Raw genomic sequence first — 11,129 nt, forward strand, 5'->3', positions numbered from 1 at the left:
CGTCTGCTTTTATGTCTGAATAGCTGAGCAGCAGCTTTCAAACGGTGGCTTGCTGTGGTTCATCAGCGTGCTGCTCAGCTTCAACCGAGAGGGGCTGAAAGTTTTTCGGCTCAATCATGTTTTTACACTAACTGCGCACATGTACTTTTCGAATTTAAAGGCCATGCAGAATGGCCTTTACAAGACAATGAAACAACTCTGAGGAATTGACCTGTTTCTTTTTTTCTTTCTCGGTACTAATTCAGCACTATTGATTTGCCCTTTGCCACGGTATTGACAATGCCAGAAGACTGAAGAGGAGTGGTGCTCTGGCTCTGTCCCACTGGGACTGAGTAACTGAAGATAGAAATGATGCAGGGGTCATGCGGGCTAAGAAAAGGGAGAAAGAAAACACTGGATATGGGGAGAAGAGGGAAAATGTAAAGAGAAAGTGGAAAAGTGACCTCAAAGCTACCTACGTAAACTCAGATTTGCTCGAATGTGTTCAACGAACATGAGTTCAATGGCAGTTTGACTTTGGTAGCAAAAGGGCTTTTTTGTTGTTATTCCTGTGGGAAAGGAGCAACACCCTTTTTCAGTATTGCCTCCAACCAACTGCTCCATTTTACTTAAATAACTAAAGCTGAATTAGTGTGTGATCATGACAGTGTCTTGTTTGTGCTTGACATTTGGTCTGTATTTTGGGAGAAGACTGTGGTAACAGGCTGCCCTTACTCTGTTCTGGGGTGAAGTAGCCAAGTTAGGACAGGATTGCTGTTAACAAGAAATTAAATAATAACAGCAGAGGAGCAAACATGAAAATACCTGGTTTGGTAAATGCTTGTAGCACTGCCTACTGTAGATCTAGAATATTGTACTTTATTGTAATTTGAGCTTCAAAATACTGCTTTCTTAAAGAAAACTCATTAAATAATGTATTTTTTAAAAAGTTTATGGTTTATTGGCTAGTAACTCTCAGGTGTTCTTGGTAAACAGTTCATATATTTCAAATTTTGTTGAATGATTCGTTTTCCTTGGAGTCCTTGGAAAGTGTTGCCTTTTTCTCCTTCTGTTCAGATATTGCTGGAGGCTGAAGGTGATAACTAGCAAGGACACTGCCGTGGGCCTAGGCAAGCGATTACAAGTTCAGGGTTTCCTGAGCAAGCTGGAAAACTCTCTGTACCTTAAAAAAAAGATGGCAATTCTTTTCCACGTAGCACCCACGGCCCATGGAGGACTAATCTTGCTGCCGCCGTCTGCGGTCTCTATTCATGATAAGGTGCCTCTGGTATGCTGTATGTGTGGTACTCCGGAGAGGGGAGCAGAGGCCAGAGGAGGGGTGGAAGTGGGAACCATTTCATGTGAGCTAAGCTTTGGCCCAGTGCTGAGAACGGACACTGCCTGCTGTGCCCTTTCCTAAAGACTTTCCCTTCCTTTGAAGAACAAACTCCAAGAACTTGCCAGCCTCCGTGGCATTAGCAGCTTATGGGCAACAATATGGTTTCTCTCATGCCCTTACCTTGAAGTTTAGACGGTCAAGACTGAGAGCCCACCAAAGCCTGCCACTTTCAGCGTGGTACTTTCTGTAAAGTAAACAGCAGCATTCTGGAGTTAGGGCCTCTGTAGCATCAGTGTTGACAGGATTTCGGCTGAGGAGCTGTACCTTTGGATTTCTGGGCTGCCCAAAGATGACACTTACGGTAGCAGCCTGTCTTAACAAGTCAAAATGTGAAGGACTGATGCATTCATAGGGGCAACTTCATCCCTCTACTGGGCTTTCCATAATGTACTCAACGAGGTCAGTAGGTTGGATGGCTGGGAGCATCTTTGGAAAGTTTAGCATTTATTTTGAAACAAGGGCAAAGGGTATTTTGTTCTGGCTTTAAACTGGGACTTGGAAAGGAAGGTACAGTTTTTGCAACTCATGACTTCTGGACGCAGCTGTCCTCTTTCACAAAAGGGGGTTAGTATGGTCTTGTCTCGTGAGGACTGAAGCTGAGGTAATTGATTTCATCTAGGTGCATTACTATTGTACATGATTTTATGATTACATGCACGATATATTTTAGACAATTCTGACATGGGAACTAACTCAAATGTCGAAGTGGATTTGTTCGCAGAACTTGACAGCTGTAGCAGGGGCAAAGGAAGGCTTTCAACTGAGGAAAATGTAGAGCCAGTTTACCTTTGTAATCAAACCTTTTGTGTCCTTTGAAACTTGTTGATAGCCATATCTGAGACAAGCAGGAATGCATGAACAGGAGGAGGTAGATTGCTGGTGGCAGAAAAATTGATGTATTTACATTATATCCTGGAAGGTAACTTTAAATAGGAAGCTATGATGGTATTGAGAAGTAACTGAGTTGCTTATGTACTTATATGTGAGCCTTTTTTTTTGGGGGTGGGGTGGGGCGTATAAGCTTTTTTCTTACTTTCTACCATAGTGCTCTGACACAATACGTTTCAGTTTGCATGAATAACCTCTTGGCATTCTGCTTGTGCGTTCAGCACGTGGTACCACCATCTTTTTGTTGGTAATCAGTGCCATGGTGGCATTGCCTTCCTCTGGTTTACTGCTCTTGGAGCGTGCCAGCTGTCCGTGCAGGCTGTGTCCCTCACTGCTAGAGAACGTGCCACTACTGCAGTGCCCCATGCGTTACCCTTTAAGTAGTCTCTTAGTAGCAATCTCAGATTGATCACTAGCCACCACGCTTTCAACTCCTGCGCAATTGTCTAGCAAATTGTACATATTTATTAAGTATAACTTTGCTACTTTGGGAGCACATCCACGTGGGGGTGGGTGTTACTGAAGTGTCACACACACCTTCAGAGGTAATTTCTGCATCTCTGCCCTAGTCGTGGATGATGTCTTTTGGGTTCAACCTTGCAGGTCTGGGCTTGCAAATATTCACTTGGGCCGGGTTGGATGGGATAACCTAGTGAACAGTTTACTGACCTGAGGTGCAGAAGGGCTTGAATCAATTCAGGCAGAGCAGTAGCATTCAAAGGAATAAACAGAATAGTAGTGCTGGCCGGGTCAGCCTGGTTTCCCTGGACGCTGCCTGCCATCGATGAAGTAACGAGCTTTTCTAAGAGGAGAAGCCACCCAAGTCTTAAGCTGAGCAGTTCTCAGCGGTGCTGGAGGGTCAGGTCAGAGCTTTGGCTGCCAGGGGGAGCTGCATGGCCAGAAGTTGATAAAAATATCTTTCAGGCTCAGCTGGAACCAGGACATCTGGGTGTCCGTTAAATGATTCTACATTTACTTTTTTCAGTTAACCTGCTTTACTGTCCTGCTTTATTAATTCAATTGACTCGCTTCAGGGCCAACTTATTGCGGTATTGTTGGATTAATTGATTTGTTTCTTACCGATTTAATTGTTACCTGCATGTTTGCACTGCATGCAGTGAGGAGTGCTGCATGAACCAGTCTGTTCCTCTTGATTGCTTGCGTTTTGGTGAGGGCTACACTGCATTCTACGCTGATGGTGTAAGTGCTCAAATGCCCTGCGTAACAAGACTGCTGCTCCTATGGAAAGATGAAAGTTAAAATTCATCTGCTGCCTGAGAACAAGTAAAACCCTTTGCAGCCTTTTCAATCAAAAGGTGGGGGTGGAAAAACCCTAAATATTTCATAGATTAACAGCCGCCCCCAGGCAGAATCAGTATACCAATTAAGTAGGACATCAGCGGAGGAAAAAGTTCCTTGTTTGCTCCAAGTCCCTGGTTTAAATGATTGGTCCTGACTTTCCCCCAGACTTTAATTTGTGTTTCCATGCCTAGTGAGTTCAACAGTTCATCCTTTAAATCATCCTTTCTCAGGCTGACAAGTTGGGATTCACCTGCGGTTGACTTGGATACCTCATCCTACCTTTTATCTCCTCCTATGAGCTAAGCCTGTCCTCTAGGTTATGACTGAGGCAGGATCTGAGCGGGGCAGACGCTATCTCATCTTTTTCCATATTTTCTTAATATGGTAAGCTGAAGGGAGACGCTTCATTTGCAGGAGCTTGTTAGGAGCATGACAACACTACAGTGGTGAGGAAGCTGTCGTATAATAACTGCAACGTGACAGAGACCTGGGACAGGCAGGGCTGGTTTGCTCCCTGGCAGGGAGGCCCAGGAGCAGATGAGCCCGAGGCTCTCTGCTGTAGGAGAACCAGAGAGCCTGGTTTCCTGCCAGTGTGGTTTCCTGCACCTCGGGCTGGGGGGGAGAGGATGGAGTCAGCAGTACCAGGTCTGGGAGGTAGTACCTGCTGGTGGATGAGGTTTAGCTGGCTCTTACTGCCCTGTCCCCCATTAGGATCTCGGTTCCAGTGTCCTGTTGCTTGTCGCAGCCCCTGGCACCTGTTTCGTGTTTTTGTCTAAGCTTGTTCTGTCACTTGTCGAAACTTAAGCAAACAACCAAAAAAGGGAATCTTTTACCAGTGGTTCTGTGGAAGTACCTTTGGAGGCCTGTGTTTAGGGTATGTAGGTGACTTGAGGGTCCCAGGAGCCAGCAGTGGCCAAGGATGGGGGCTGTGGAGGCCTTCGGGAGCCCCCAGCATTAATTGGGCTGTAGCCCTGCAATGGGAGCCTGGGTCCTAGACACTATGCTCTGAGCACAGCAGGTTCTTCTCCCCCCTGTCAGATTAAGCACAGCTGCACCAAGAGAAATATATGCATTTTAACAGAAAAGTTGTCAGTATTGACTCACAGAACAGATGGAATTGTTTTGCTAATTAAATGTATGCTGTTGAATGCTTTAAAGAAAATTGGGATGCAGAACTATGAAGGAAGGCTGGTGTAGCAGAAGTATGGGACTCGGTTGGACTTGTGATTAAGACGCTTTTTCATTGTAATCCCTCCTAAGGAGAGAGATGCCAGCATTTTGTGTGTAAAATAATAATAATTTTTAAAATCTTGCAGTAGGTGCGCTTGCAGTCAGCACTTACCTTGATCCTGAAAAACAGAATATATAAGTAGAGTTACAGAATATGTAGTGACATATTGTGCACAGAATAGTGCATAGAATATACAGTGAAGTACTCTGCTCAAATGTATTTAAAATTAGGTGGCAAGGGAGAGCAACAGCTGCTGTGTCTTCTCAAAGTGGCCAAAGCTGTCCTGAAAGCAGCAAAGCTCCCCGAAATCGAGCTTTGTGAGCCCTATTGACAAGTCCCATTTACCGAGGGGTAAAAAGATTATTCCATTCTCTCATTTCTGTCGGGCAAAATTTGATTGCTGGCCTGTTCAGAGGCAACTCGGGTACCAGCAAAGTCTTTCCCTGGCCTTGCTGGAGTGCCTTGAAATGACAAATTAGGCAAGAACATGGGAAAACGTGTCCGCAGTCCGTCCCGGTCCCTCGTCAGGAATGGGGATGTGTGGGGACGGGATCCGTAGCGAGTGACCTTCCCCTCTCCTGGTGATCTGTGGCTTGCACGTGTTTGAACCAGCAGCGCTCTCCTTGTGAAGAAGATAAGAAATGGCTTTCAGGCCTCCTGTTTTTTTCTGATTAGGAACTGAGCCTTTGTATTTGGGGTAGAAAAGGGCGTATTGCTGCCGTCCCTGTTAATTGAAAACTGCAAGGGCTCCCCCTCGCGTTACCGCAGGACAGGACCAGAACTGCTGCATCTTCATCCTTGGAGGGTGCCAGTGACACGGGTGTCTTTTACACCCTCGGGTACACCACCGTGTGACATCCCGCAGTGGTCGGGAGAAGCCTTCCTCCAGCCGAACCAACGGCAGCGAGGCAGCAACGCTGACATGAGCAGGTAGCTGCTCCGTACGGGCCAAGGCCTCTGGTGCGCTCTGAAGCCTCCCGAGCCTCCGAAGCAATTGCCGCAAGTCTAAACAAGGATGCGAGAGCTGAGGGAGCCAGGGAAGCTAGGCCTGCTACTGCTCGGCAGAGCATCTGCGGTGCTGCCAGGTAAGAAGATGGTCTTAGCAAGCTCTCAAGTAGTCTTAGCAAATGGGCAATGAGAGCTCTGATCAGAGCATGCCCTACTTATTTGGATGAATAAATTGCTTAATCTTCACCATCAGAGCTGATCCACAACAGTGTGAAAATCTGAATCCCCTTTCATTTGCTCAGGGACATACGGACATCTCACTGGAGAGTTATTTTTGCAATCTGAAAGAAGGAAAACATACTTTTTACTCTCTGTGTCCCCGCTACGGTGACTAGGAATGCTAGCTAACATCCACCTGGAAAGTCTTAAACTCATTAGCTTTCTGTTACCAGCTCTTTCAGTGTCCCATGGCCTCTCGTTTTGTGCTGAGAATCCTGCCCTAAAATACTCAGTATTTGGAAGTCACTGTAGTGGTTCCTTCACACTTGCAGATACGGGCTGCTGGGGCGTGGGTGGGAAGTGGTGTGGGTGTGCAGATGATAGTACAAAGCTATGCTTACATCTATAAATCTGGGTATGGTGGGAAGCCTATGAGTAATGTATGTGCAATGCACATAGTGTCCTCACAGCTGATGAAATTCCAGTTTTCACTACACAGCTGGGCAAATTCAAGCCTCCTTTCCCCTTCCTGCACTTCCATTATCCATATTTATCTTGGAGGTCAGTACAGGATAGCAAAAATTCAAGGTTTTTCTACACCTATAAATGCCTAAACATGTCGTTATACAATTTCTCTTGTAGTCTTGAAAGAAATCCATCCAAACGATAACTGAGTGTTCTAAAGCCTGTTTAAAACATATGGTCCTTACCTGTGTGCATCTGTCTCACAAGCCTTTCTACATCCTTCTGAAAAACTAATTACCTGTAAAACGCATGCATGCATGCATTTCCCTCACTTGAGCTCTTCAAAAAGGCCCCAGAGTGAGTTTGGGGAAGTCCAGTAGCAGATGCAGGGCTGTGTGCGAATGGCATCGCTGGAAATCAATAGACCATTCGTAGTAATGAAGGGCATCCTGTGACTTGCCCGTTTTGCACTGTCACACGCCAAAACCAATTACATCAAACACCCTGACAACCCGTGGACCTTGCAAGGAGCCTCATGTTTTATTTATGATGGGCGATGGTGAGCATCTGTGACACTTTTTATGCTGTGCTGGCATTAAGCTGCTGCAATACGCTGAGCACCACCTTTTCTTGGAGGTTGGTTGATGTTGTGAGAGAGATGAGTAACGACGAATGTCACAGCTGTCATAAACAATGCGGTCATAGTCCCCTCCAATAACTTACCTGAATCGTGAAAAAGAAAAGGAGACATGCAAGTTCTGCAAATGTAATTGAGACATCAGAGTTGCCTAAGGTTTGTTGTGTTTCTACAGCTTTATTTAACTTATGGTGAATTTTGTGGTGGAAAATTACCAGAAGAGTAACTTTAATGAAGATAAATCTGCACTGGGAGTAAAATACATAGATTACAAAAGAACAATTTCCATTCAGACTGTTCTTTGGTACTCTAATCTCTGTATGAATTCTCATCACTTTGAAGCAGTTTCCCATGTAAACTGAGATCCCAGCTTTCCTTAACACTAAGCCTTGAATTCAGTTTCTGCTGTTGCACAACCAGTTTGTGTCCCTAGTTATTTCTCCACATGCAATACACTCAAACTCTCTGAAGAACTAATGTTCGAAGCTTAAATTATGATAAAACTTAATATATTCTAGGAATGTTTTCTTAAACTCATCAAGAAAATAGGAAAACTTGTTGTTTGTGCTTACCTGAAAATTTCCTTTTTCTGGTGGGTACAAAGGTCCCTCCTCCTTACAGCTGGTCAGCAGCAGGAGGGCAATGCCCTAACACACACAGATCTTCCAGCAGCGCCAGATTTACAGTTCCAAAGACCTGAATTATTTGGTGAATGTAAAGGTTATGTTAAGCCTACTTGGAGGAGTAAATATCCTCGCTGGCCTCACCCCCCACAATTTTGCCTTTTACACTGAAACAAGATGTCTGTGTCTTCGGATGCTGGTTTGCTCTGTTCTGGACAAGATTTCCCCCAGACTGATCTACTTTTATGAACTATTATTTGAATAAAGGAGACATTCAGGAAAATGGGTGCTCAAAGGAACACAATCCAGCATGATGACATTTTCGTGGCAGTTTACTCAGCAGTGTGATTCAGATTTTTTCTTTTTTGTTTTGTTTTTAATATCATCCTAAATAACTTATGCCCTTTTTTCCCCTCCAGATTAGGGCACGGAGACATATTTTTTTCAGAGAGCAATTGTTTTCCTCCAAGGCTCTTTTGTGGGGAGGGGGCCTCTTTGTGGGCAGTTAATGGCTGGGGAGCTCAGATGGAGGTTTTGCTCTCAGACTGACTAAAGCTGGTTGTTCCTGTGTTGAAGGAGACAGGTGCAAATTGATGGTTTAAATCCAAAGGGGCTGGCTGAGAGTCTCACAGGTAACTCTGAGATAAATATGCTACTTGACTCACTCCATCACTGTGCAGCAGTGACCCATCATCTGTGGTGGGGCTTTTCTCCTGTCAGGCAGCTCCACTTCACCCTGCAATCTGCATTTGTTCCTTAGCATCTCCAGGGAATGAGAGGGTGGCCATTTTATTCCTCTTTTTGAAGGTTCAGAGAAAGCTTGGCATGCCAGAAGGCTTCCTACTGCAGCAGCGGTGGGGCCCCCAAGGCTTTTAGGTTGAGAGAGGCCATACTGTCTACCCCTAAGACAACCCCTCAGGGAAGCATAGATTTGCCCTTTGCTATCACTGTTTCCTTCACAGCAGGTGAGAAGCTGACGATGGTCACAGCAGGCAGGCTGGATACACCCTGAGGCTCCCTCTCACCAAAGAGGGACTGAGGATGATGACTGTGTGCAGTCCTTTGGTTGCAGGTGAAACCGCACTGTGAGGGGCTGCTTCAAAGCAGCGAAGAGAAATGGGCAAGATTAGCTTCAGTGCTGACCCTGAAGGTTGCACACAGGCAGTGCACACATGCGTGCATGGGGCAGGCAGCAGGGAAAGGCTATAAGAAATGATTGGGCTGACAGGAGCCATTTGCCCTGCCTTTGTTTACTGGTCTAAATGCGGATTATTGTCCCGTACTAACCGCGCAGAGGTAACAGTGGGGCATGGCCATCTGCAGCAGAAGGTGGGAAGGCTAATCTGCCGTGGAGAGTAGGACCACCTGCAGTGGCAGCTGGGGACGACAGCCTGTTGCAGCTTTAGTCATATGTATGTGCCAGAAAATCTCTGCTCTTTTAGTACACCTTCCCAGCTTGCACAGTGAGGATTTTCAAGTCAGCTACAGGATAGCAGCATGGTCTTGTTACAGTTGGGAAGCAGGTTTGTTTGGATTGTTCTGATGGTATTTGGCCTGCCCTTCACCCCAAAGGAAAGGAAAGCTGCTTCTTCCCTGCCCTAGTCCTCTGAGGAGTATTTCTGGGATTTTCTCCTCTCCTCTCCTACACTTCCCTCCATGAAGGTGAGTGGAAGAAGCAGCACTGTTGTTTGTTTCCTCTTTGCAATTATTTCCTAGTGATCTTTCTCCATGGTGGCAGGGAAAGAAATAAATTCAAGGGAATAAGCTTTCAAGAAGCTGGCAATCACTAGGCATTGGCTTTCTTGGCAGTCCCTCTGCTTACGGTGCTTCAGGACCTCAGCAAGGTTGTAGATGGCACGATGCTGAGTGGGGCAGTTGGTATGCTTGAAGGAAGGGATGCCATCCACAGGGACCTGTCAGAGTCTCAAGGCTTGAGGAGTGGGCCAAAGTAAACCTCACAAAGTTCCAACACAGCCAAGTGCAAGGTCCTGCACCTGTGTTGGGGCAATCACCACTATCAGTACAGTCTGGGGGATGAAGGGACTGAGAGCAGCCCTGCAGAGAAGGACTTGGGGATACTGGTGGATGAAAAGCTGGCCATGAGCCAGCATTGTGTGCTTACAGCCCAGAAGGCCAACTGTACCCTGGGCTGCATCAAAAGCAGCGTGGCCAGCAGGTCGAGGGAGGTGATTCTGCCCCTCTGCTCCGCTCTGGTGAGACCCCACGGGCAGCGCTGCATCCAGCTCTGGAGCCCTCAGCACCAGAAGGTCATGGACCTGTTGGAGCAGATCCAGAGGAGGGCCACAAAAAGGATCTGAAGGCTGGAGCACCTCTCCTTTGAGGACAGGCTCAGGGAGTTGCGGTTGTTCAGTCTGGAGAAGAGAAGGCTGTGGGGAGACCTCATTGTGGCCTTTCAATATATAAAGAGGGCTGATAAGACATATGGAAAGAGACATTTTACCAGAGCCTGTAGTGACAGGACAAGGTGTAATGGATTTAAACTAAAAGAGGGTAGATTTAGATTAGATATCAGGAATAAACTTGAGGCTGCAGAGGTTAGAAACACAAAGAGATGGTGAGTGCAGGGTGGCGGCTGGGTAGGGAGCTGGGAGAATGTGACTGGGACTGACTGGATGCTCGGGGCAGCGACCAGCTCCCAGCAGTCTCCAACTGAGCACATGTAACTAGCAGCTACTTTTTGTCTCTCCCTGTAAAATGCATAAAATTGCTTCTGTTAACAGGAAAGGGACCCAAAATGGCCCGACTGTGAGGAACCAAGTTCCTCCTCTGAGGGAGGAACACTACAGCAGTAGTCTACAGAGAAACCCTGAGCACCTTTTTCTAAAGACCGAATTACCTTGCAACAAATGAGGCCCTACTACACACACAAGGAGAAAAGAGACAGAATCGATGCTCACAGATGACTGTTGCTATTGCAGTGATAACAGGCAAGCATTCAACAATGGATCAGGCAGAAATTAAAATTCATATTGCACACATATTCAAGGACTGAGTTGATTTATACATTCTTATCTGATCTTTTGATTAGATTTTTCTAATCTTTCGAATGTGTCACTTCAAGGTGCTGCTTTTTGTTGTTTGTATAAGTTAATAACAGTGTGTCATCATGTAACTAAGCCTGCGTTCAAAATGTGCGAGATGCAGAGGTAGCGCAGGAGCAAGCGTGCAGGCAGACGTGCCTAACAGGTGGTCAGCTGTGGCTTTACCTGCATGCCAGACATCCCTGTAACAGACTCTCCAGCCGATTACAGCATACCAATGAAGGTCTGGGTTTCCAAGTATTAATTTCATGACTCTACCACTACTGTGAGTCATTGCAAGTTTGGAAAAACCCTTCACTCCTGTCTCTTTATAAGCATAATATTGCTATGAAGCTTATCGACGGTCAAAGTGTGAGAGAGATGTTTAAGGTATTAT

The sequence above is a fragment of the Phalacrocorax carbo genome, chromosome 2, assembly GCF_963921805.1.
Source record: "Phalacrocorax carbo chromosome 2, bPhaCar2.1, whole genome shotgun sequence".
Taxonomy (NCBI): domain Eukaryota; kingdom Metazoa; phylum Chordata; class Aves; order Suliformes; family Phalacrocoracidae; genus Phalacrocorax; species Phalacrocorax carbo.